Source organism: Schistocerca cancellata, chromosome 4 (assembly GCF_023864275.1).
Source record: "Schistocerca cancellata isolate TAMUIC-IGC-003103 chromosome 4, iqSchCanc2.1, whole genome shotgun sequence".
Classification (NCBI taxonomy): domain Eukaryota; kingdom Metazoa; phylum Arthropoda; class Insecta; order Orthoptera; family Acrididae; genus Schistocerca; species Schistocerca cancellata.
Genome location: NC_064629.1, coordinates 612,594,031 through 612,617,023, shown reverse-complemented (window position 1 = coordinate 612,617,023; position 22,993 = coordinate 612,594,031). Strand labels below are relative to the sequence as shown.

At 38.8% G+C, this 22,993-nt stretch overlaps 1 protein-coding gene across 1 annotated transcript in view; it reads right to left on the bottom strand.

Annotated features, from left to right (window-relative positions):
- Window positions 1-3,995: 3,995 nt before the first annotated feature.
- Window positions 3,996-22,993, bottom strand: part of LOC126183742 (uncharacterized) — a 128,486-nt gene continuing 109,488 nt past the window's right edge. The window contains exon 11 of the mRNA XM_049925955.1: window positions 3,996-8,288. The gene's annotated coding sequence lies outside the window, so the exon portion shown is untranslated. The remainder of the gene's footprint in view (window positions 8,289-22,993) is intronic.

Below are 22,993 nucleotides of genomic sequence, written 5' to 3'. Positions count from 1 at the left end.
CTGTTGTCCAGAGTCCCTGTGCTCAAGTCACAAAGGGCACATACTCCTTGGCATGCATGGAGAGTTTCCAGGTCAAGCACCAACAGCATGATCCCTGCATGGTTAGGGGTTACCACTGTGCAGGTACTTGACGACCCCCCCTACCCGCCTTACACACACACAACCGAATGGCTACAATGCTGGGTTTGGGGCATAGAATATTTGCAAGAAAGGAAGGATTCAAAGAGAGAAAGGAACAAAAACTGGAATATATGGCACACTGGGAAACTTTCTATGCACAGTATGCACTTCTGTAAATATTTGGAAAAGAAATATTAGGTCATATCCACCAATGGGGATTATACAGTACAGAATGAAAAGTTGTAGGATACTATAAGGGAAGAAAACAAATGTCCAAAATCACAAACCAAACCCAAGCACAATCAGCACCAAGAAAACCACCCAATGGAAAGGCAGAGAGGAAAAAGGGATAGTAGGAGCATAGACTTGCAGTGTGGACAGGTAAGTAGTGTTCCAAGAGCTGGGGACCCATGGTGGCCGAGCACATACTTACAAAAGAGATGCGAGCCCTTGGGATGGGAGGAGGAGTGGCAGCTTAAGGTGAATTTAGGCCAAACACATCCACCTATGACAGCATACATCAATGAGCCAAGACAACAAGTCTTCAGAATGTAATAAACCATCTCCGTAACACTCTCTTGCAAGCTAAATGATCCTGTGACAAAATGCGCCACTCTCTGTTGGATCTTCTCTATCTCCTCTGTCAGTCCTACCTAATAGGGATCCCAGATAGATGAACAATACTCGAGAGTCGTGGATGAGCTACATTTCCGTAAGATTCTTCCGATAAATCTGAGTCTGGTGTCTGCTTTTCCTGCTATCTCTTTTATATGGTCATTCACTTAAGGTCCCTCTGGTTATTTACACCAAGATATTTTATGGTAGACGCTGTCTCCAGCTGTTTGTCATCAAGAGTGTAGCTGTACAGCAGTGGATTTCTTTTCCCATGCGCAGTATGCTATATTTATTTACGTTTAGGGTCAACTGCCAGAGTCTGCACCATTCATCAAGTCTCTGCAGGTTGTTCTGCAAATTACTATCATCTTCCAGCGTTGCTACTTTGGTATAAACAACTGCATCATCTGTGAATGGCCTTAAAGAGCATCTGACGCTTTCAACTAGATATTTATATATATTGTAAACAGGAACAGTCCTATCACACTTCCCTGTGGTATTCCAGATATTACCTTTACATCTGTCGATGCATCATAAGAAATTTGTGTTCTAGTCATGGTTACAACACAAGGTGTGATTCAGAAGTTTCAAGACTGATTCATTTCTGAGTGGGGATGTGCACGCGGACTGGTTCTGCCGGGTGGAGGAAGTAGTGGAGGGGTCTCAGGGAACGAAATGATGCTGTGGCAGATGCCTCCGGAACCCTGTAAAGTGTGCATCGCTTGCTGTGTGAGTGCATGTCATTGACCTTGGCCAAAAAGTGGGAGAGGTGAAAATGGAGCAGCACTTGGGGCAGCGTTATGCGATTAAGTTTTGCATGCAACTGAACTAAACCGCAACAGAGACTCTCGGTATGATTCAAGAGGCCTTTAAGGAAGAAGCCATGTCCCGTGCAATGGTTTTCATGTGGCACAAACATTTCAAAGATGGCCGTGGGAATGTTGAAGACGACGACTGCTCTGGGAGGCCATCATCAAGCCGAATGGATCAAAATGTGGAGAGAGTGCAGGAACTTTTAAACACTGTCCATTGTCTTAGTACTAGATTAATTGCTGACGAACTGGGACTCAGTCAGAGTACGGTGTGGAGGATTGTGATAGAGAATTTGATGATGTGAAAAGTGTGTGCCAAACTGGTGCCAAAAGCTTGGTCGGTGGATCAGAAGAAATGGCGCATGATTGTTTGCCAGGAAATGCTCCAACGGCTGAATGTTGATCCGAACATTCTGGAGAAAGTGGTTACTGGTGATGAGACCTGGGTCTACAAGTACAATCCTGAGTCAAAGCGTCAAAACTCAGAATAGCACACTGCGTTCTCACCGAAGCCCAAGAAAGCTCACATGAGCAAATCGTGTGTGAAGTGTATGCTGATTGTGTGTGTTTGATGGTAAAGGAGTGATTCACAAGGAGTTTGTTGCTCATGGACAGATTGTCACAGGTGACTTTTATGCTGGAGTGCTTCACCGCTTGAGGGATTGAGTTCGCCGCATCCACCCAGTGATTGGATTCTCCATCAGCACAATGCGCCCGCTCACACGTTACGTGCCACCGCCGAAGTTGTGGTCAAGTTCAGCGTGATGACACTGCCGCAGCCACCATACAGCCCCAACTTGGCTCCCCCCCCCCCCCCCCCCCCCCCCGACTCAAGACAGGCCTAAAAGGGAAGCGATTCAACTCCATCAATGCCATCCGGCGGGCTTCGACAAGAGCCCTTGACAGCATGATGCCCAAGGCCTTCCAGAAGGGCTACTAACAGTGGAAGACGTGCTGGCAGTGCTGTTTTAATGCTGAAGGATCATATTTTGAAAAATTTTAGTTCACTGTACGTAAATGTCCAATAAATTTCTAGTTCTAAGTTAAGTATTGAAACTTTTGAATTGCACCCTGTGCCTTAGCCTTACTGCACTTCATTTCCATGCTGATGACCACTACAAGGTCTGTCCTACTAACATGTCAGAATATTGAATTAGTCATTATGACAAGTGTTCTCTCTCTCTCTCTCTCTCTCTCTCTAAATTATAAATGTACTTATTTTAAATAACTTTGTTAAGGGAAATACATACAAATATTTTATAAAAGTTTGGAAAGCTAAAATATGTGAAGACATTATTTAAAATACTAAAATCCAGTCCTGTAATATCCATCAACCAAATAGCTAAGTCAGCTGTCTTAACGCAGCAGCCAAAAATTGAAGAGGCATCTCTGTATGACACCATTCTTTTTGTGTGATTTAATTAGCAGGATAATTAATGTAAATAATCCCAAGCTATGGCTAAGAGACAAATATCATGTATCATTTAAGTTTACACAGTATACTTTGCCAGTGCAGTACATGTTCATGGGCCAGTTTGTGACACACTGGCTGTGAAGAATGCCTGTGTGGGTTAGGGCACTCAATGATGAGGTTATCAGCACTTAAAGAATACCCTCCAACTTTCATATTCCCTTACAAATGTCCATTTTCGAAAGGGTTAGTCAGCTGCAAACAGCACACACTCAACATATAATTTGGTTATGCTGTAATCTTTTCGCTCAACTTCTGGAAAGTACGGAATAACTGCATCTTAAATGGAACATATTTTTGAATTATGTCTTATGAAAGAGAAGGGACACACATTGCACATTTTGTTACTTTACAATTTTCCTTTGGACTGATATATACAGTCACCAGTCAGACCACACACTGAGAACAAAACATTTTTTTATTTAATTGACATAAATGAGGGGGAAGTCTCTTCCAGAAATATTCTGATCAATTGGTTAAGCTATTCAACATATTTACAACATTTCCAAGGAACAGTTTAATTGCTATTAACACAGTCTAAATTTTGATAATCAACCCTATCATCACTTACAGTTTATGGTATGGATTGTGAAAAATATTTTGAATCTGTTTCTATTTATAAAGTAATAAGCAATTACATAGAGTCCGCACGCTTTACTTGATGATATAAATGGTGGGACAATTACAGTTTAGTATATCAATGATGTGGCCATCAGAGATGGATCACAAGGATCATATAGGATAAGGGTAGGGAAGGATGTCAACCATGTTCTTTACAAACATATCCCCATCAATGTACAACAACCATGGAGAACTCAAATCAAGAAAGTAAGAAGGGGATCTGAACCACACTACAACCAAATGCAGATCCCTTGCCTTAACTATCACATTTTGCGTTGTGTAATTTAAGTATGTATAATGAGAACGTGAGAGGTAGAGGGAGAGCATTAAATGTTTGAACCAATAACACAACTAAGTCTGTTTTTTACTAAAAATGTATTAATTCAAAAACAAATACAAAATGGATTGTGTACACTAGAGAATTGTTTACAAAGTACAGATGTAGATTTATACAAATATCACCTGCATTCAGGAACTAAACACACGGACAATCAGGAGACCCAGAGAAATTATACTTATCCACATTATTTATGGTTTTTAGATTCATAATGTTGGAAACAATAAAAATTTTTCTGAGTTATCAGATGATAAAGACATGGTAAATCTCTTATAACTAAAGATACAGAATTGGAAATTAAGTAAATATGCATACTCTTATACGTAAGTACAAAAATTATAATCTCATATTTACTGACGCAGTTTCATTAGCACGAATATGTTCTATGAATTTCCCATCAATACATTTCAATACATGAGGGCATTACAATACATAGTTGTTTCAGGTACAATCAAAACGAGAAAATAGATGTCCTTAGCAACATTTTACTTCATGGTCTCATGTGAGATCAAAAAAGACATAACCAGACATTTACTGATACACCTTTCTTAAAGAACATTTCCTAAAACACAGAGCAATTTATGGAGCATCGAAATACTGAAACAACAAATATGTTCATTTTATGAGGAAGATATAAAACGCTCATAATCAAATAGCACATTTAATAGTTCCAGTGTACAAATCGACCACACCATAACTTTAACCACTTTTTTGTTATTTTAATAACATTATTTAGTATAAAACTTTTCCCATTCCATCAGGCTGGCTGGTACAGCAACCACATAAGGATTATTTTGAAGTAAAACAGTCTTGGTAGCGAAAATTTTATAATAATTTTCACAATCAAGACAGTTTTCCTTCACAACAACCTCATTTAATTTCAGTCTTACTTTACAATTGGATTCCTGGAAAGTCAGGTTCAAATAAATGCTGGTAAGGAAACTACTTTCCTATTACTTATGTAATAAACAATGTTTCTAACACTGAAAACAATATTAATGATACTGGGAGTACTATAAGACTGCAAAGGGCTATCCAGAAAAATAATCTTCTCTGAGGGAAGGCTTAAACATTCAATTTGTAATATGCATCACCATTCATCTGGAGGAAGCAGACATGAGCAAACAACAACTTTTAGATAACACAGCAGATTTCCCTAATTTCTACTGGAAACATATCACTCTACTAATAACACCACTTTTACAAATAGCCAAGTTACACATTGATTACATTACATTCAGTGCTTTGCTTTTTATGTATGTATGTATGTATGTATGTATGAAGGACTTCAGACATTTTCTTTGAGAACAAGCAGCTGTTATGCCTAATGTGTTCCACTCACAGCTTGTTGCTTTACCTTTAAAAAATCTGTTTATAGCTGAATGTATAATATGCTGTGTTTTCAGTTTTGTTACATTATCATCTGTGAAGAACATAAGAAACAGTCACCTTTCATTAATATAGTAGTAGCTTACTAGACTTTAAATCTATTACAATGCATTCAATCCATAATATAATTATTTATGTCATAACATATTACTATTACATATGTCACTGAGTATGAAATCTGATTATCCATGTTGTTTCCATTGAGCATCTTAAGAATTGAAAAAACTCTCAATTATTTGCTTAATATTGTTTTTATATTTTCCTGGCAAAATCACATTTACATTCATTCATGACTGTTTCATTTGACTGAATCTAATTAAGTAAGAATATAAATATGACAATCAGGAACTAAATTTTTTTTAGAAAATATAGCAATCACAGGTATTTCCACACAATTATAGTTTAATACTTTATAAAATTATTTGATTCATGTCAGCAGCAGCAGCAGCAGCAGCACCAGCACCAACAGCTCTGATAACCTAATCTATAACTGCTCTCATACAATGGAGAAACAGACAGAAGAAAGATTTTTGGGTTTATTTTTGTATTACGACAATTGCTTGATTGAAGACGTGACATCTTAAGGCAATTTGGAATATAGTCAAGAATGACACTTTCCTGACAACAGAAGCATCTTGTTTAAAACAACAGAAGTAACAGCTGTGACAACTTTTCATCACATGTTATTCATATGGCCAAATCAGTTTTTTGCTTTCTCTTGTTTACTACCAAACTTATGTGAATACATGCCAAAATGTTATAAACTAAGCTGCTTAATGGTGTTAGAGTTCAGTTAATTCCTGCACCCAGCAATGACAAACAGATTACAGTTTGCAGAGTGACATGTTGAAGAGTGGGGTAATATTTATAACGACATAACTGAAATAATCGCCCAATGATCTTCTTTGCGTGGTTTTATTACATCCTTAGAAGATACTAAATAAATTATGCAGCGATACCTCAAAATCAAGGAAACTCATTTCTAATCAAGTTCCATGGTTTCAATATTATCCATATATTAACAAAACTAACAAAAAGAATAACACTTAAGAAATTTAAAGTTGATTTATGCTGCTAGTTCACTGCTTGCTTTTTCAACAATATTCTCAGCTGTTCATTGTTTTGCAATGACTGGTTACACGCCATACATGCCATCAGGGGAATAAGGATTGCTATTAACTTATTTATTAAAAAGTAAGGAAAGTTAGTGTCTTTTAATGTCCTGTTCATGACAAGGCCATTAGAGATGGAGGCCAAGATCAGACTGGGAAAGAAAATTGGTCATGCCTTTCTGACGGAACCATCACTGCATTTGCCTTAAATGATTGAGAAAAACTGAAACCTAAATCTGGATGGGCAGTTTGGGGATTTGAACTACAGTCCTCCTTAATAAGGGCCCACTGTCTGAACACTGTCACTTCACTCGGTTTAACTTAGTATAGGATTTATTTCACTTTCTCTTTGTTCAGAGTGATCTCTTTCCACAAAAGAATAAACCCACTATCCAATCATCTGAAGTCTGGTATCCTGCTACGACAATTCCAAATTCCTTCAAAAAAACATTCTAGTTCTCATATACTCTTTGCACTAGGCCTATTAACTTATTTTCAAAGGCAATTTACTTTATCAAAATTTACAATGGTATACAGGATGGAGAGGCTGCTCCTTTGATGAGGTTTCCAAAATTGTGGTATCATGCAAGGAAGTGCAAGCTGTGTTGTGCAAGGATCTGAAACCATTTTGAATGTTGACACATTTTTATGAACTGTCTCTGCCTGCTTCTGAAAAATCAATAGATCTTGGACATGTTTTAAAGAACTGAAAGATACCATAACTACAATGGACGAAAATACATAAACAAGCAAAACATATTTTAAAGTTATGTGAAAGAAATACACCAACCAGCCACCTTTTGTACAGCATTAATTATGCCAAGACACAAGCCAAATGTTCACTCCCAATTGTACTTGTGGTGACAATTACACATAACTGAAAACCTCAGATGCACCTTTGCATAAATAAAGTTATGTGTAAGCAAATGGTTGCTGTATCTCTTCTCGTAGTTTAATCTACAGCCATGGAGCTAAACCAACATTCTCATGGATAAATTAATTTATGATTTAAACATATATTGTAATTGTGACTACTTTTCAGAAAGTAATTTTAATTTAATTTCCAATCCTAGATCTCTAACAATACAAAGATAGCATTCATATATGGATACTAATAAATCATAGTATTTCTCACATCAAATCATAGTATTTCTTACATATTGCTCATACATTATTTTTTCTGCCAAAGTTGGAATTATGTAATGCAATGCCCTCCAACAAAAGCAAAGCAAGTAAGCAATTTAACTGAAGTAAATTCATGTGACTGGGCAGCACATTATTATTACATCATCAATATCTATTGAAAATATAAAACTATTACCACTACTAGTAAACTTTTTTGTAACTACATTGTGTCATTTGTTAAAGCTCTTTCAAGTCACAAAGATAAAAGTGACTTAGATACAAAACAGTGTAAAGCTCAAAGAAAATCTTAAACCATCACACCTACTTCTTAGCAAGTGATACAGATTCTTCTCAACACATATCAATTTAAGGAAGAAACATAATTTTACAATAATTTATCTTATTACATTTGCCAATAAAAGGCAGATAACACCTAATGAAACAAGAAATATCTGAAAGTTCTGACTCAGTTTCAAACCACTGGCACAAATGAAATTTAGTCTCACACTAGAGGAGAAGTTACATGAAATGTTTCGATCACAAAGACACTGCATGAGAAAATAAAGATTTGTAGCAGTTAGTCAGAAAAATTTATAAAAAATATGATTTTAAGTCCATCTCTCCTTTATTTAAATCCTTTTACAAAAAAGCCGCAACTGGTCACCACAACATTAACAAGTTGAGACCTGAAAAATGAAGCAAAATAGATTAAATGAAACACTCTACTTACAGACTCAATTCAAAAAAATTATTTTATAAATTATTAGATTTTTTTATTGAAGGTGGCGAGGGAGTATTTCCACTTTCACTAAAGTAAAGCTGTATATCATATTGAATAAAAACCTGCGAGTTCATTTTTTACATTGTCATACTATACCTATAGCCAGTAGTGGTACTAACAAGGGAACCTCCCCATCGCACCCCCCTCAGATTTAGTTATAAGTTGGCATAGTGGATAGGCCTTGAAAAACTGAACACAGATCAATCAAGAAAACAGGAAGAAGTTGTGTGGAACTATGATAAAAATAAGCAAAATATACAAACTGAGTAGTCCATGCGCAAGATAGGCAACATCAATGATCGTGTGAGCTCAGGAGTGAGGTGGTCACATGGTTAGCATGAGCAGCTGCTGAGCCTTTGCCATATTTTTTTGCGGATAAAAAGTCAAAAGCAGTCAACAGCTAGCATGTCATTTGCTAAAATGGCCGATAACTCAGATGGCAAACCCAAGCGGGAACAGTTAAATACGGGAACGGTTAAAAAATGTGTATGCCATAAGGAAGTGGCTTACAGTTAAACCTTGGGCGCAATGTGTACAATATGGTGGGGTAGTGCTACTTATCAAATGATGATGGCTAAAAAGGCAGTGCCCAATACATAGCCTTGTTGAAATGACCACCTCCTGGCGGGAGTGCCGAGAGGTCATCGTCCAAGCCACTGAGAGACGCTCAATAATCTGGAGCTTACAGACGGCAACACTGAGACCATTGGAGGGAATATAGGGACTAGCGGGCTGAGGTACAAGGACTGCAGCCATGGCAGAAGCGTCCGCAGCCTCGTTTCCTGGCAGACCGACATAACAAGGGACCCCACACAAACATCATACTGGCTCCACCAAGAGTAAGCAAGTGACAGTTTTCCTGGACCTGCTGCACTAAGGGATGGGCAGTGTACAGTGCACATAGACTTTGAAGGGTGCTGAGTGAGTCTGAACAGAGGTCACAATTGAAAAGGCTGTGTCGCTAGATGTACTCCATGGCCTGATACAGAGCAAAGAGCTCGGCTGTAAATTCTGAGCAGTGTGCCGGAAGCCTATATCGAAAGACACGGGTGCCTATCATGAAGGCACACCCGAGCCCACGGTCAGTCCAAGAGCCATTAGTGTATACAAAAGTACTATCATGAAGTTCCAGGCGAAGGTGATGAAACTGAAGATGATAGACCAAGGCTGGAGTAATGTCCTCAGGAAGTGAAGGTCACTTCACAAAGCCAAGGTGGTGAAGGGTTCACACCCACTTGGAAAGTTGCAGGTAGTGTTAAGTTAAGCCGCAGTAGCAAGTGCAAAAGTGTACTCCAGAAGGTAACAGAGAAGACAGACATGCCCCATACTGGTCATCAAAGGAATAATCGAAGGAAGGATAGGATGAGTGGCCTCACATGGCAGAAAAATGGCATGCATACCTGTTGAGGAGAAAGTCCCGGTGGTAGGACAGTGGTAGTTCAGCAGCTTCAGCATACAGACTCTCAACTGGGTTAGTGTAAAAGGCGCCAGTGGCCAAATGGATGCCACAATGGTGGATAGTGCTGAGATGGCGTAAGAGGGATGGACATGCAGACGTATAAACAAAACACCCATAGTTGAGTTTCAAACTGACAAGGGACTGGTACAAACTGAGGAGGGTGGTTCAATCGGCACCCCAGGAAGTACCATTGAGGACACATAGGAACTGCTTACAATGGGCTACCAGCCAAGACACATGGGAAGACCAAGAGAGTTTCCTATTGAGCATGAGTCCCAGGAATTTCGTGGTTTCAACGAATGGAAGGGCAACAGGTCCAATATGTAAAGATGATGGGAGGCACCAATTGCGTCGCCAGAAGTTCATACAGACACTTTTGTCAGTGATAAAGCGAAAGCCATTGTTGATGCTCCAGTAGTAAAGACGATCAAGACATTGCTGAGGATGCCACTCAGTGAGACAGGTCCGTGGGCTGCTCGGGAAGAATTCAAAGGTCTATTGGCCTCGACATGAACAGGGTGTACGTGGAGAAATGAGGCCGCAAGCAGTTGCTGTGCTCGAGAATCAGATGTAGTCTTCAAACGCAAAGTGCCATTACATAAACAAGAGTAGAATTTCATAGGGCCAGCAATTGCATCAACACCTTTCTGAATAATAAACAGATTTACCATGGCGAAGGACTGACCGTCTTCAGTTCGTGAGGCCATGAGGAACCATGATGCGGTGGGAAAGGTCTTTGAATCATTAGCCTCATTATGTTTCATAGATGTTGATTGTGAATATGATTCACTTACTGCGAGAAAATCCCCCATGACTGCCAGGAGCTGGAGAAGGCAAGTGTGTATGTCAGCATTAATGACTGTTTGTGGAACTAAAGGCAGTGCCTTTGGCAAGGAGTAAAACTTCTGTCAAAAAGATTTTCTGAAGACAGTTTGACTTGGGTTCTCGGCATTGTTTAGTTGGGTGGGTGGGGGGGGGGGGGGGGGGGGGAGTATCTGCAGGTGTGGCATGTGTAGCAAAACAGTCAGGGAATATCTGAGGGCTCCGAGATTTTAATGAAAAAGTTTGATGGCGGTTGTTGTACTCATAGTGGTCAGTGGTATTCCAAGATGGAGTCAATACTCTTAGTTTACAGAGTTACTGAAGGTGATGTATATACTAGATTAGTAGCTGGAAGCAAGTTTCCTAATTTGACAGATTCAAAGTACAAATTTGGAACTGCAGAGCTAGAGCATTTTATTGAGAGAGCATACATGATTCACAGATGCTGCACCTGTGCAACACGTTTTTTGGGATGAGGTTTTTTTGAATTATTGACTGACAAAATCTGAGTAGATGGACATATTTCTAAAGTAAAGGTTGTAGCTGGAAATGGAAATTTTGACAACTATGCCGCTGCTGGATGGGTAGATGCTATGGCTAGGCAGCAATTTGGAAACAGCACATGCACACTACATTTTGTCTAGGGAAAAGGAAACTTTCTTGTATTGGTGCAAAGGGAAACTGCATGGATACATAATGCTTTAGCAGGTCAATCAGGTAAATAAAATAGGAATAAAAACTAAATAAAACAAAAATATTGATGCCGCACTCATGGTCACTCCAGTTACACCATCCTATGCCAATCTGTTTACAGAATATGTAGAGGATCTCATTAGGGCCACCTGCAATTCTAAATATCTGACCTGGACTAGATTCAAAGACACCATATTTATGATTGTGGCCCAGGGTTAGATGGACTATACTTATTCCTCAAGATGCTCAATCTTTTCTTTTTCTTTTTTTTTTTTTTTTTTTTTTACCTGGCACACTTGGTACAGCTGTATACTTACTGGCTTACTGGGTATCAACCTCCATGTCTTTATGGATGTACTATTATTCATATAATATCTACCAAGCACTAATAATATCTCCACTTCAACGGCGTGCCACTCATCCAACATCAAAAAATCCACCCCATTGAGCCTGAGCATCTACTTGCTATATCCTCAGTAACAACAAGCATTTCTCCCATTTTATATAGGACGATAATGAGCTATGAGTCTTATCTCTCTAGACAGAGCCCTCTTCATCAACCAATACAAAGCAAGACTGAAACAACTGAAAAACATTCTTGGCTACGGCTTTCACTACCTATTGATAGATACTATCAGGAGGAGCTTCCTCACTATCCTTGACATTCAAAAAACATACAAAATATCCATGTTCATATTATATCACTATATTGGTCTTGTGGTGGATCCAGGTAAAAGACAAGTTCTAATATCTGCCTAACCTATCTGTCATTGGAATTTCCTACCCCATTACAGACAGGGACACCCGCGACTGCAGCCACAATGTCCACCAACTTTGCTGCAACCACAGACAGCATTTGACATGACTATGACCAAGTGCAAGTTATCCATCTGGATAAACAGCCACCATGAAAATACCATATTTACTTGAACCTAAGCCGCACCTGAAAAATGAGTCTCGAAAGCAAGGAAAAAAATTTTCCCGAATCTAAGCCGCACCTGAAGTTTGAGACTCTAAATTCAAGGGGAGAGAAAAGTTTTAGACCACACCTCCAAATCAAAACAAAGTTGGTCCATTGTAACATGAGACACAATTTAGGTTGAATGGATGAAGATACAGCTACAGTAGTTTGGTTGAGTCATAAATTTAACATTTAAGCTTTACCAAGTAGCCATTGCTGTGTGTCAGGTGCACCGTCCATATTTATACGGGTACTCTCCTTTTTCATGTGCTTCATTTGGTTTGAATCGATTGCTTATTTTGCTTTGATCTGATAAGTGCCGTTCTCTTTGTTATAGGTGTTTACATCACTAAGCTGTAAATGCATTATTGTACTGTGTCATGCATTGTTTGTCACATTCTGATAATGAAATGAGTGTTTACGACCTGTCGCCGCTCGCGGCATGGCTTGCTTTTGTGCGCGCTACCGCCACTTAAAAAAAAAAAAAGAAGAAGATAGGAATTGTCTCATAAGCGAAACAATGGCAAGAGACTGCCGTTTGTTGTTACTTACACTGCTGCTTTCTTTGATAATGATCAACAAGAACCAAATAATAGACTGTATATGATAAAAGATGTTCTGAACAAGAGTCTAGCGAAAATTTTTCTCCACTTTAAAATCTTTGTAGACGCCTCTTTAGTACATTACATTCTGCACAGAAATTAGAGTCATATTAGGTTTAAAAATCTAGTCGGTTGCCGTGCTTCATTTATGACTGTATCACTATACAGCATAAGAATAATAAGAATATAAACATGACATGATACGTATATTCTTACGCGTTTGCTGTTGCCTCACTCTAGTTTCATAGTTTATTTGGCAGACAGGATTTAAATGAGATAGCAGCAAACACGAAAGAATACATGGCATAATGTTTACATTCTTCTACCTTTTCTTTTAATTTATTTACTGACGCAGAGGTTTTGGCGCCAGTATTTATCTTTGTGCCTACAAAGCATGCCTGTGTAGCGCTACATATATTTGACGGCAGGAGTTAGTTGTGGCGGCACCTATCAACATTTTTCAGAACTTCCGTTTACTCTGCACTCGATTCTAAGCTGCAGGCAGTTTTTGGATTACAAAAACCGGAAAAAAAGTGCGGCTTAGATCAAGTAAATATGGTATGCACAAGGGTCTTTTTGACCACCTAATTATCAAGAATGCTCCTGAACACAGTATGTATTACTTCACAGCTTTTGCTATTCAGAAATCCCCCATTCCACACGATATTTTTTATGAATTTTACACTTACGAGCCAAAGAAACTGGTACACCTGCCAAATACCGTGTAGGCTCCCCACGAGCACGTAGAAGTGCCACAACACAACACAACATGGCTTGGACTCAACTAATGTCTGAAGTAGTGCTGGAGGGAACTGAAACCATGAATCTTGCAGGGCTGTCCATAAATCCGTAAGAGTATGAGGGGGCGGATATCTCTTCTGAACAGCACATTGCAAAGCATCCCAGATATGCTCAATAATGTTCATGTCTGGGGAGTTTAATGTTGAGCAGAAGTGTTTAAACTCAGAAGAGTGTTCCTGGAGCCACTCTGCAGCAATTCTGAATGTGTGGGACGTTTAACTGTCCTGCTGGAACTGCCCAAGTCTGTCGGAATGCACAATGGACATGAATGGATGCAGGTGACCATACAGGATGCTTACTTACATGTCACTTGTCAGTCATATTTAGTTCTTTGGTGTGACGTCATAAGCGAATGACTGCGTGTGAGATTGCTCTTCAAGTTTTTATATATTTTTAGGTTTCAGATACATATTTTAACGGTTTTTGTGATAATATTTACTATATAAGTGACTTATTAGTGGTTTCTTCATTCACCTCTGCCTTTCTTGTGTTGTGACCTGATATTTGTGAGTGTTTCGTATCGAGCAACGTAACCTCTTACCTGTGTTTACATTCCGCGCTGACCAGTTGTAGCTGTAGCGGCGCATCGAAAGCTACGTACTAATTAATTGTTTGTGTATAGTGGTTTATTTAGGAACTTTAGTAGTCTTCAACCGGAGTTTTTTGTGTTTTCTGGTGAAATAATTTCAGAAGAACCTTTTGGGAACTGTTTTCAGCTTCGTTACTGTGTCATTAGATGTTTGATTCTCTTTCTGTATTAGTCTTTTGTTATATTCACATTTGTTGTTTATTAATACTGTTAATAATAGTAGTTACTTCCCTTGTAGAGTAAGTTTGCGATTATTGTAGTCAGGTTTTTAACATCATCTTATTGTAGTAGCGGAACTTAGGAAAAGTAAAATTTTACCATGAGTGAGAAGTGTGGGCTTTGCCATAGGTTCGTGAGTAGTGGATTGCGGTGAGAGACTTGTTCAAAGTATTTTCACTGGGGGGAATGCAGTGGGGAAGCCAGTGGGCATTCTGGTGAGATCCTCTCCTGGAACTGCAGGTTATGTAGCAAGAGTAAGTTGATAGAGGAGCAGGAGTGTAAGATCTGTGCCCTTCAGGTGCAGTTGAAAAACGCACAGGAGGAGCTAGATAGGATGAGGAGGGAGAAGGGGGTTGGGGTATGTGAGCTGGCTGTTGGCAAGAGATCTGCTAGGAGAAGAAGATTTTCAGATAGTTTTACTATTGGTGTTTACAATAGATATGACCAACTGTCAGAGTCTAGTGGAGAGGAATCTCTAGTAGCTGTATATGTAGGAAGTATGCAGCAGACCTCAGTAGTTACGGTGGCTATAACAGTTGCAAAGTCGAAGAGGAAGAAGAAGGTTCTGCTGTTAGGTAGTTCTCATGGCAGAGGTGTAGGCCAGCAGTTGCAGGAAGTGCTGGGGAGTGAGCACCAGGTCACCAGCATTGTGAAGCCTAGTGCAGGATTGGCTCAGGTGACTTAACATAGGGGGGTTATGTAGGGATTTTACTAAAGAGGATCAGGTAGTGATTGTGGGTGGGGCTGGTAATAGTATTGATAGGGATGGGGAGTATGACATAGATTGTGACCTGGAAAAGATAGCCACTCAGACTGGCAACACGAATGTGCATTTCATGGAACTGTTACAGCGTCATGATCGGCCTCATCTTAACACAGCCATCAGGCGTAATAACATGAGATTTGGGGGTGCGCTGATGACAGAAAGCATGGGTCACATTTCAGTGGTGTTGGTGGAATCTATCAGCACGACGGGTTTCACTAGACATGGTCTGCACCTCATTAGGTATGGGAAGGGGAGGTTGGCAAAGCTTATACGTGACAGCATAGGTGGGGTTGGCGGGATCACTCATGGGAAAATTCCTGCAGTAGTGGGTGTTAGAGCTGCACCTTTTTTAGATTGAAGTCAGCTGATAGGTATTCCTGCTTAAGGAAGTCTCTCTAACAAAGGAACCACTTTTGACAAAGCTTAGGTATCCGAGTAATGAGGGAATTAGTATATTTCATCAAAATATACAAGGTATTAGAGATAAAGTTAGTGAACTGCTTATAAATGTTGACTCTGAAATTATTGGTATATCTGAACACTTCTTAAATAAGGAGATAATTCAGAGACTTCCTTTACTAGGATACAGCTTGGCTGGCAGCTTTTCGAGGAGCTCTTTGCGGTGTGGGGGAGTAGCCATGTATGTGAAAAACGGCATCCCATTTGAGTCAATTGACGTTTCAAAGTACTGCACTGAAAAGGTGTTTTAATGTTGTGCAGGTGTGGCTAAATTTAATGGAGCTAAACTTCTAACTGTTGTTATTTATAGATCCCCAGACTCCGATTTCACAACAATTTTGCTAAAGCTAGAGGAGGTTCTTGGTTCACTTCATAGGAAATACAAAAAGTTAGTTATATGTGGTGACTTCAACATTGTGTAAGTGATTGTGCAAGGAAAAGGATGCTGGTAGACCACCTTAATTCATATAATCTTATGCAAACCGTATTCTTTCCAACAAGAGTGCAAGGGAACAGTAGAACAACCATAGACAACATTTTTGTTCATTCCTCATTACTAGAAGGGCATTCTGTTAGCAAAAAGTTGAATGGCCTTTCAGATCATGATGCACAAAATTTAACTCAAAGATGTTAAATATAGTTGTCAACTTCTTAGGAAATCTGATCCAGTTGCTGTAGAGACCTTTGTAAACCTTATCAAGGAACAAGAGTGGCAAGATGTTTATAGTGCTGATACAGTAGACGATAAATATAATGCTTTTCTCAAGACTTTTCTCGTGCTCTTTGAAAGTTGCTTTCCGTTAGAACGTTCAAAACAGGGTACTAGCACAAACAGGCAGCCAGGGTGGCTGACTAGAGGGATAAGAATATCTTTTAGAACAAAGTGGCAACTATATCAAAATGTTAGAAACAGTCAAAATCTAAATGCAGCAGCCCATTACAAACAGTATTGTAAGGTGCTTAAAAATGTTATTAGGAAGGCAAGAAGTATGTGGTATGCATATAGAATAGCTAAGTCTCAGGATAAAATTAAAACCATATGGTCAGTCGTAAAGGAAGTGGCTGGTCTGCAGAGACAGGTCGAGGATATAGAATCAGTGCGTAGTGGGAATGTCCGTGTTACTGATAAGTCGCATATATGTACTGTATTTAATAATCACTTTCTGAATATAGCAGGTTAACTAAATAGAAACCTAGTCCCAACAGGGAATCATATAGCGCTCTTAGAAAAAAAGTGTTCCGAGACTGTTATCTGAAACGCTCCTCCATGATACTGACAAGAGGGAGATTGAGTTAATAATTAAATTACTAAAGACCAAGAACTCTTATGGATATGACGGTGTATCTAGCAGAATACTGAAGTATTGTTCTATGTATGTTAGCCCAGTACTTAGCCATATCTGTAACTTTTCCTTTAGGAGTGGTCGGTTTCCTGACCGATTAAAGTACTCGGTAGTGAAGCCACTTCATAAAAAGGAAGACATTGATAATGTTGACAATTTTAGACCTATTTCTATGCCATCGGTGTTTGCTAAAGTTATCGAGAAGGTTGTATATACAAGGTTACTGGAGCATTTAAATTCACATAATTTGCTGTCAAATGTTCAGTTTGGTTTTAGAAATGGTTTAACAACTGAAAATGCTATATTCTCTCTTTTCTGTGAGGTTTTGGACAGATTAAATAAAAGGTTGTGAACACTAGGTGTTTTCTTTGATTTAACGAAGGCTTTTGACTGTGTTGACCACAAAATATTACTGCAGAAGTTGGATCATTATGGAGTAAGGGGAGTAGCTTACAATTGGTTCGCCTCTTACTTTAAGAACAGAAAGCAGAAGGTAATTCTCTGCAATATTGAGAGTGGTAGTCATGTTCAGTCCCAATGGGGCACTGTTAAGTGGGGCATTCCCCAAGGGTCGGTGCTGGGGCCACTGCTGTTTGTTATTTATATAAATGATATGCCTTCTAGTATTACAGGTGATTCAAAAATATTTCTGTTTGCTGATGACACCAGTTTGATAGTGAAGGATCTTTTGTGTAATATTGAAACAGTATCAAATAATGTAGTTCATGAAATAAGTTTGTGGCTTGTGGAAAATAATTTGATGCTAAATCACAGTAAGACTCAGTTTTTACAGTTTCTAACTCACAATTCAACAAGAACCGATATTTTGATCAGACAGAATGGGCATATTATAAGCGAGACGGAACAGTTAAAGTTCCTAGGCGTTCGGATAGATAGTAAGCTGTTGTGAAAAGCCCATGTCCAGGATCTTGTTCAAAAACTAAATGCTGCTTTATTTACCATTAGAACAGTATCTGAAATAAGTGACACTTCAACACGAAAAGTAGTCTACTTCGCATATTTTCATACGCTTATGTCGTATGGTATTATTTTTTGGGGTAATTTTTCTGATTCAAAAAGGGTATTTTTGGCTCAAAAACGGGCTGTTCAAGCTATGTGTGGTTTAAGTTCGAGAACCTCTTGTCGACCCCTATTCAATAGTCTGGGAATTCTGACATTGCCCTTACAGTATATGTTTTCTTTAATGTCGTTTGTTGTTAGCAATATTAGCCTATTCCCAAGAGTTAGCAGCTTTCACTCGGTTAATACTAGGCAGAAATCCAATCTGCATGTGGAATGCACTTCCCTGACTCTTGTGCAGAAAGGAGTGCAGTATTCTGCTGCATCCATTTTCAATAAGCTACCACAAGAACTCAGAAATCTTAGCAGTAGCCCAAACGCTTGTAAGTCTGAACTGAAGAGTTTCCTCATGGCTCACTCCTCCTATTCTGTCGAGGAGCTCCTGGAAGAGCTAAAAAATTAAGCAAATTCCAGTGATACATTGTTGATTTTCTTTATTTAAACTTACAACTTGTCACCTGAATATGTTTTTTTATATTTAATTTTGTCTGTTTCTAATATTGTGTTATAATTTCATGTATTGACTCGTTCGATGACCATGGAGACTTCTCCTTAATTTGGTCCCACGGAACAATAAATAAATAAATAAACAAACATATCAGGGGTCCTGTATCATTCCAACTGCACATGCCCCACACCTTTACAGAGCCTCCACCAGCTTGAATAGTCCCCTGCTAACATGCGGAGTCCATGGATTCATGAGGTTGTCTCCATACCTGTACACCTCCATCCGCTTGATAAAATCTGAAATGAGAGTTGTCCGACTGGGCAACATGTTTCCAGTCATCAACAGTACAATGTCGGTGTTGGTGGGCCCAGGCAATGCGTACAGCTTTGCGTTGTGAAGCCATCAAGGGTACACGAGTGGGCCTTCAGCTCCAAAAGCCCATATCTATGATGTTTCGTTGAATGGTTTGCACGCTGACACTTGTTGATGGCCCAGCATTGAAATCTGCACCAATTTGGAGAAAGGCTGCACTTCTGTCACACTGAATGATTCTGTTCAGTCGTTGTCGGTTGCGTTCTTGCAGGATCTTCTTCCGGCCGCAGCAATGTCGGAGATTTGATGTTTTACTAGATTCCTGATATCCATGGTACACTTGTGAAATGGTCATATGAGAAAATCCCCACTTCATCGCTACATCGGAGATGCTGTGTCCCATTGCTCATGCGCCGACTATAACACTATGTTCAAACTCACTTAAATCTTGATAACTTGCCATTGTCAACAGCAACCGATCTAAGAACTGCGCCAGACACTTGTCTTATGTAGGCATTGCCGAGCTCGGCACCGTATTCTGCCTGTTTACTTATCTCTTGTATTTGAATATGCATGTGTATACTAGTTTCTTTGGCGCTTCAATGTGTAAGTCAGTATTTTCTATGAAATATATTACATAATATTTATACTGCAGCCACTCTGGCCTTAATGCTTCCTAGTTCCTGCTGTTCTCAAAAAAGAGAGAGAATGTGTGTTCTGAACAATGGCTCTGTCCAAATGTTTACACAAAGTTATTGTTCTGTTCTTTGTGTCTGCCTGCTGCTCAGCATCTGTTCTATTTATTTAATATCAGTCTGACCCCATATACGAAGGGGTTTATGGCATAAGTCAGATATTGTCAAAAATGAGTTAAGCACCGTTTTATGTAGTAGGAACTGCACCCTTTTGGATGACGTGGTGTCACATATCGATACCACCCCAGAGCACCATGAAGTTGTCAGCAGAATTGAAAGTTTCTGTCCAAATGTCAATAGCAGTTGTGTAGGATCTGGTGGACCCAATGGTATGTGCCTGCTGAGCCACGCCTCCTGCAGCTCCATACCATGAGTGCCCTCTGCCACCACAATATAGGGTGGCCGATGGCAGTCATACAGCCCACTTGTGGTTGGCGCCACTTTGCTACGTGATGCTACGCAGACACTGCCTAGTGGTGGCTCCGATGCCATTGTTTATGTGTAGTTCAGACAGCCTCATCCTTATTGCTACTGTATTAACTGGACGTACTTGCTGCTTTATTTGCAATTAGTCTTCATATGCTTGGAGAATACAAGTTAAGAAAAGCTTCTGTTTACTGTGTTAACTTGTTCATTAATCATTTCTGCTTATGTCCAGCTTTCCTATGATGACCACTCTGTAGCCCACCTCTCCTTCCATTGTGTACGAAGTCATACACAACACATGACATAGTGATGTATGTCTTTGTATGCACAGTTGGCTAGTAGACAGTGTCACAAGTTCTATTGTGAAATGGATTGTACAATACATGTTACGGCAGAGTGAAGTAAGTCCGAGTTACATCACAATGCCATGAAACAAAATTAGATTTTCTGTCCCATCACTTGGAAGTTTTCCGTTATCATCATCATCATCATCATCATCATCATCTTGCAGAAAAGTCTGATTTATATTAACGTATAATTAAGTTTTTTATTATAACATTGCCTAAACTGTTTTCAGGGAAGTTTTGTATGATGACATTGCCTACACTATTTTCAGACAAGTTTTGTATTATTTCTGTGTATTGTTGTCTTAGCCATTAGCTTGATTATTTGGTGGTTTTTACTGGTGTTTGTATGATCATATGTTTATGGTAATATGAACAATTTAGAAACACTTAGAGAAATAGTTAACGAATAGTGAGAAATTACCGGATTCTGCTTCAGGATATCATCCATCCAAAAGTGAGTCCAATGAAGAAGATGAGCAACAGCAATTACATGTAACAAAACGACAGACAGAAGATAGAAGACAGGAGATGAAACTGAAAAGGAACTGAGGTGAAGCATACAGTATCAGGAAAGGTAAACCAATTCCTGCTCAAATATTTTGTAATGACGAATGCCACTGTATATGGCAATGTGTTTCAAAAATATCCAAAAGAGAAAGAAAGAAAGTAATTTTTTATATTTTCTAGAAAATTGGATATTTTAACTCTCAAAATGCCTACCTATGTTGACTAATCAAGGCAGAGTATCCTGCAGCAAGAAGACCATGAATATGATCTCAGCCCCCAAAGGCTTGTATTAACAAATACTATTTACATTTTCAGAATTATTCAGTTAAGGTCTGTAAGAAGTATTTTCCATGAACTTTCCAAATTTCTGATCACATGGTGACTCGATGTACACAAAAAGTAAAGAAGAGAGAGGAGCATCATAGTGATCCTGTTTGAAACTTGTGACAGATATACTACTTCAAGGGGATGTTCTTGACCATATTTTTATGACAAGTGGACACTTTTATCTGCCACACAATGCTGATTTTGGCTCTGTGGAACTCCAGGCTAAAGAGTAGACTATCTGCACAGTCAGAATGGTACAAAATCATTCCTAAATCACGAAGAAAGAAGTCATTTATAGTAGTACAGATGAAGCAAGAAGAATTTTTATCGATGGTAGCTTTGTAGAAGTCAGTAGTTTACTGCAAAACTAATGAATTAAAGTGTTCAATATCTTGGCTACAAATTCACTGGTTGCAGTGTAGAACATCTGAACCTACAGACATACATTACAAATCAACTTTGAATCCTCATATGTGGTTTTTCACCTTTGAAATACATAAAGGAAAGAAGGGACATCCAGTCCAGCTCAACAGTGTGAAACAGGAACCACTATACAGTGAAATACAACCAGTCAGTAATCTGAAGAAAAAGGACACGTTACACTTGTTACCATACATCCCTCCTGTTTACAATGTTTTTTCACTCTTTAAAAGAAACTTTTGAGGACAAAGATGTATTTCTGTGTTAATTCAAACTGAAATTCATGCAATTTATAGATAATTATGATGATAATATCAATGCTACTACTCTTAATTGTGCTCAAGTATTGTCAATTCAAAGTAAAATTCATGGAATGTCTGGTAATTATGATCACAATATTACTATTACTACACTTAATTTATGCTCCAGTATTAATACTATTTATTAGACTCAATATCCCTATAAGTACTTCTGTTAGGCTTTCCTGATCTTTCTGTACAATGTTTCACAAAACGTTGAATTTCTCAAAATGAGCAAAACTGACTTACACATTATGCCATGAAGCCCTTCATATATGGTATTTGGAAGAAAAATGCTTGTTTCTAATGCAATAGATATCACTACTTCACACAACAGCTATTCCACTGATATTTTGTACTGTCTTTAACAGAAAGTCGACAAGAAACAGAGTTTTATAGAACAAAGAACAGAATGAATATAACATCTGGAAATCAAGCATCCCCCTTAAATCACTATAATACTAAAATGGTTTTGTGTTGTGTACCAAAAATGAAATATTTGCTGCTTTTGTCCATACACACAACCATTTGGTTTTGAATAAAGCATTATTATTACTATTATTATTATTGTAATCAGTATTCTGTTTTAAACATGGCTCTAAACTGACCACCACCACCACCACCACCACCACCACCACCACCAACAACAACGTGAATATCCTATCAGCCAAAACTAAGGGAGGTGTTAAAGTAGGGTTTCCAGGAAATATTGTCAGGTATAGAGAGGCTATTTTCTGTGATAATCAATTGGTATTCAGGAAGAATTGCAGAAATGTTGTGCATAACAACTAATTTATTCACACTGCAAAAGTCACGGCATAGTATCCAAGTCAGAGTACTTTATGCCTGTACAAAGTGTATTATACTGTTTCATTCCCATGCCACTCACAGGGAAATGGCTCCAGGACACTACTGCTCTTCCCCTGATGTCTCAGATTTCTTTGTTTTGGTCTCTGTGTGATGCATGTTTTGGGGAAATGCCTATGACATATAAAACTGAGAGAAAACAAATTCTCAATATGCTGTCTTTCATCT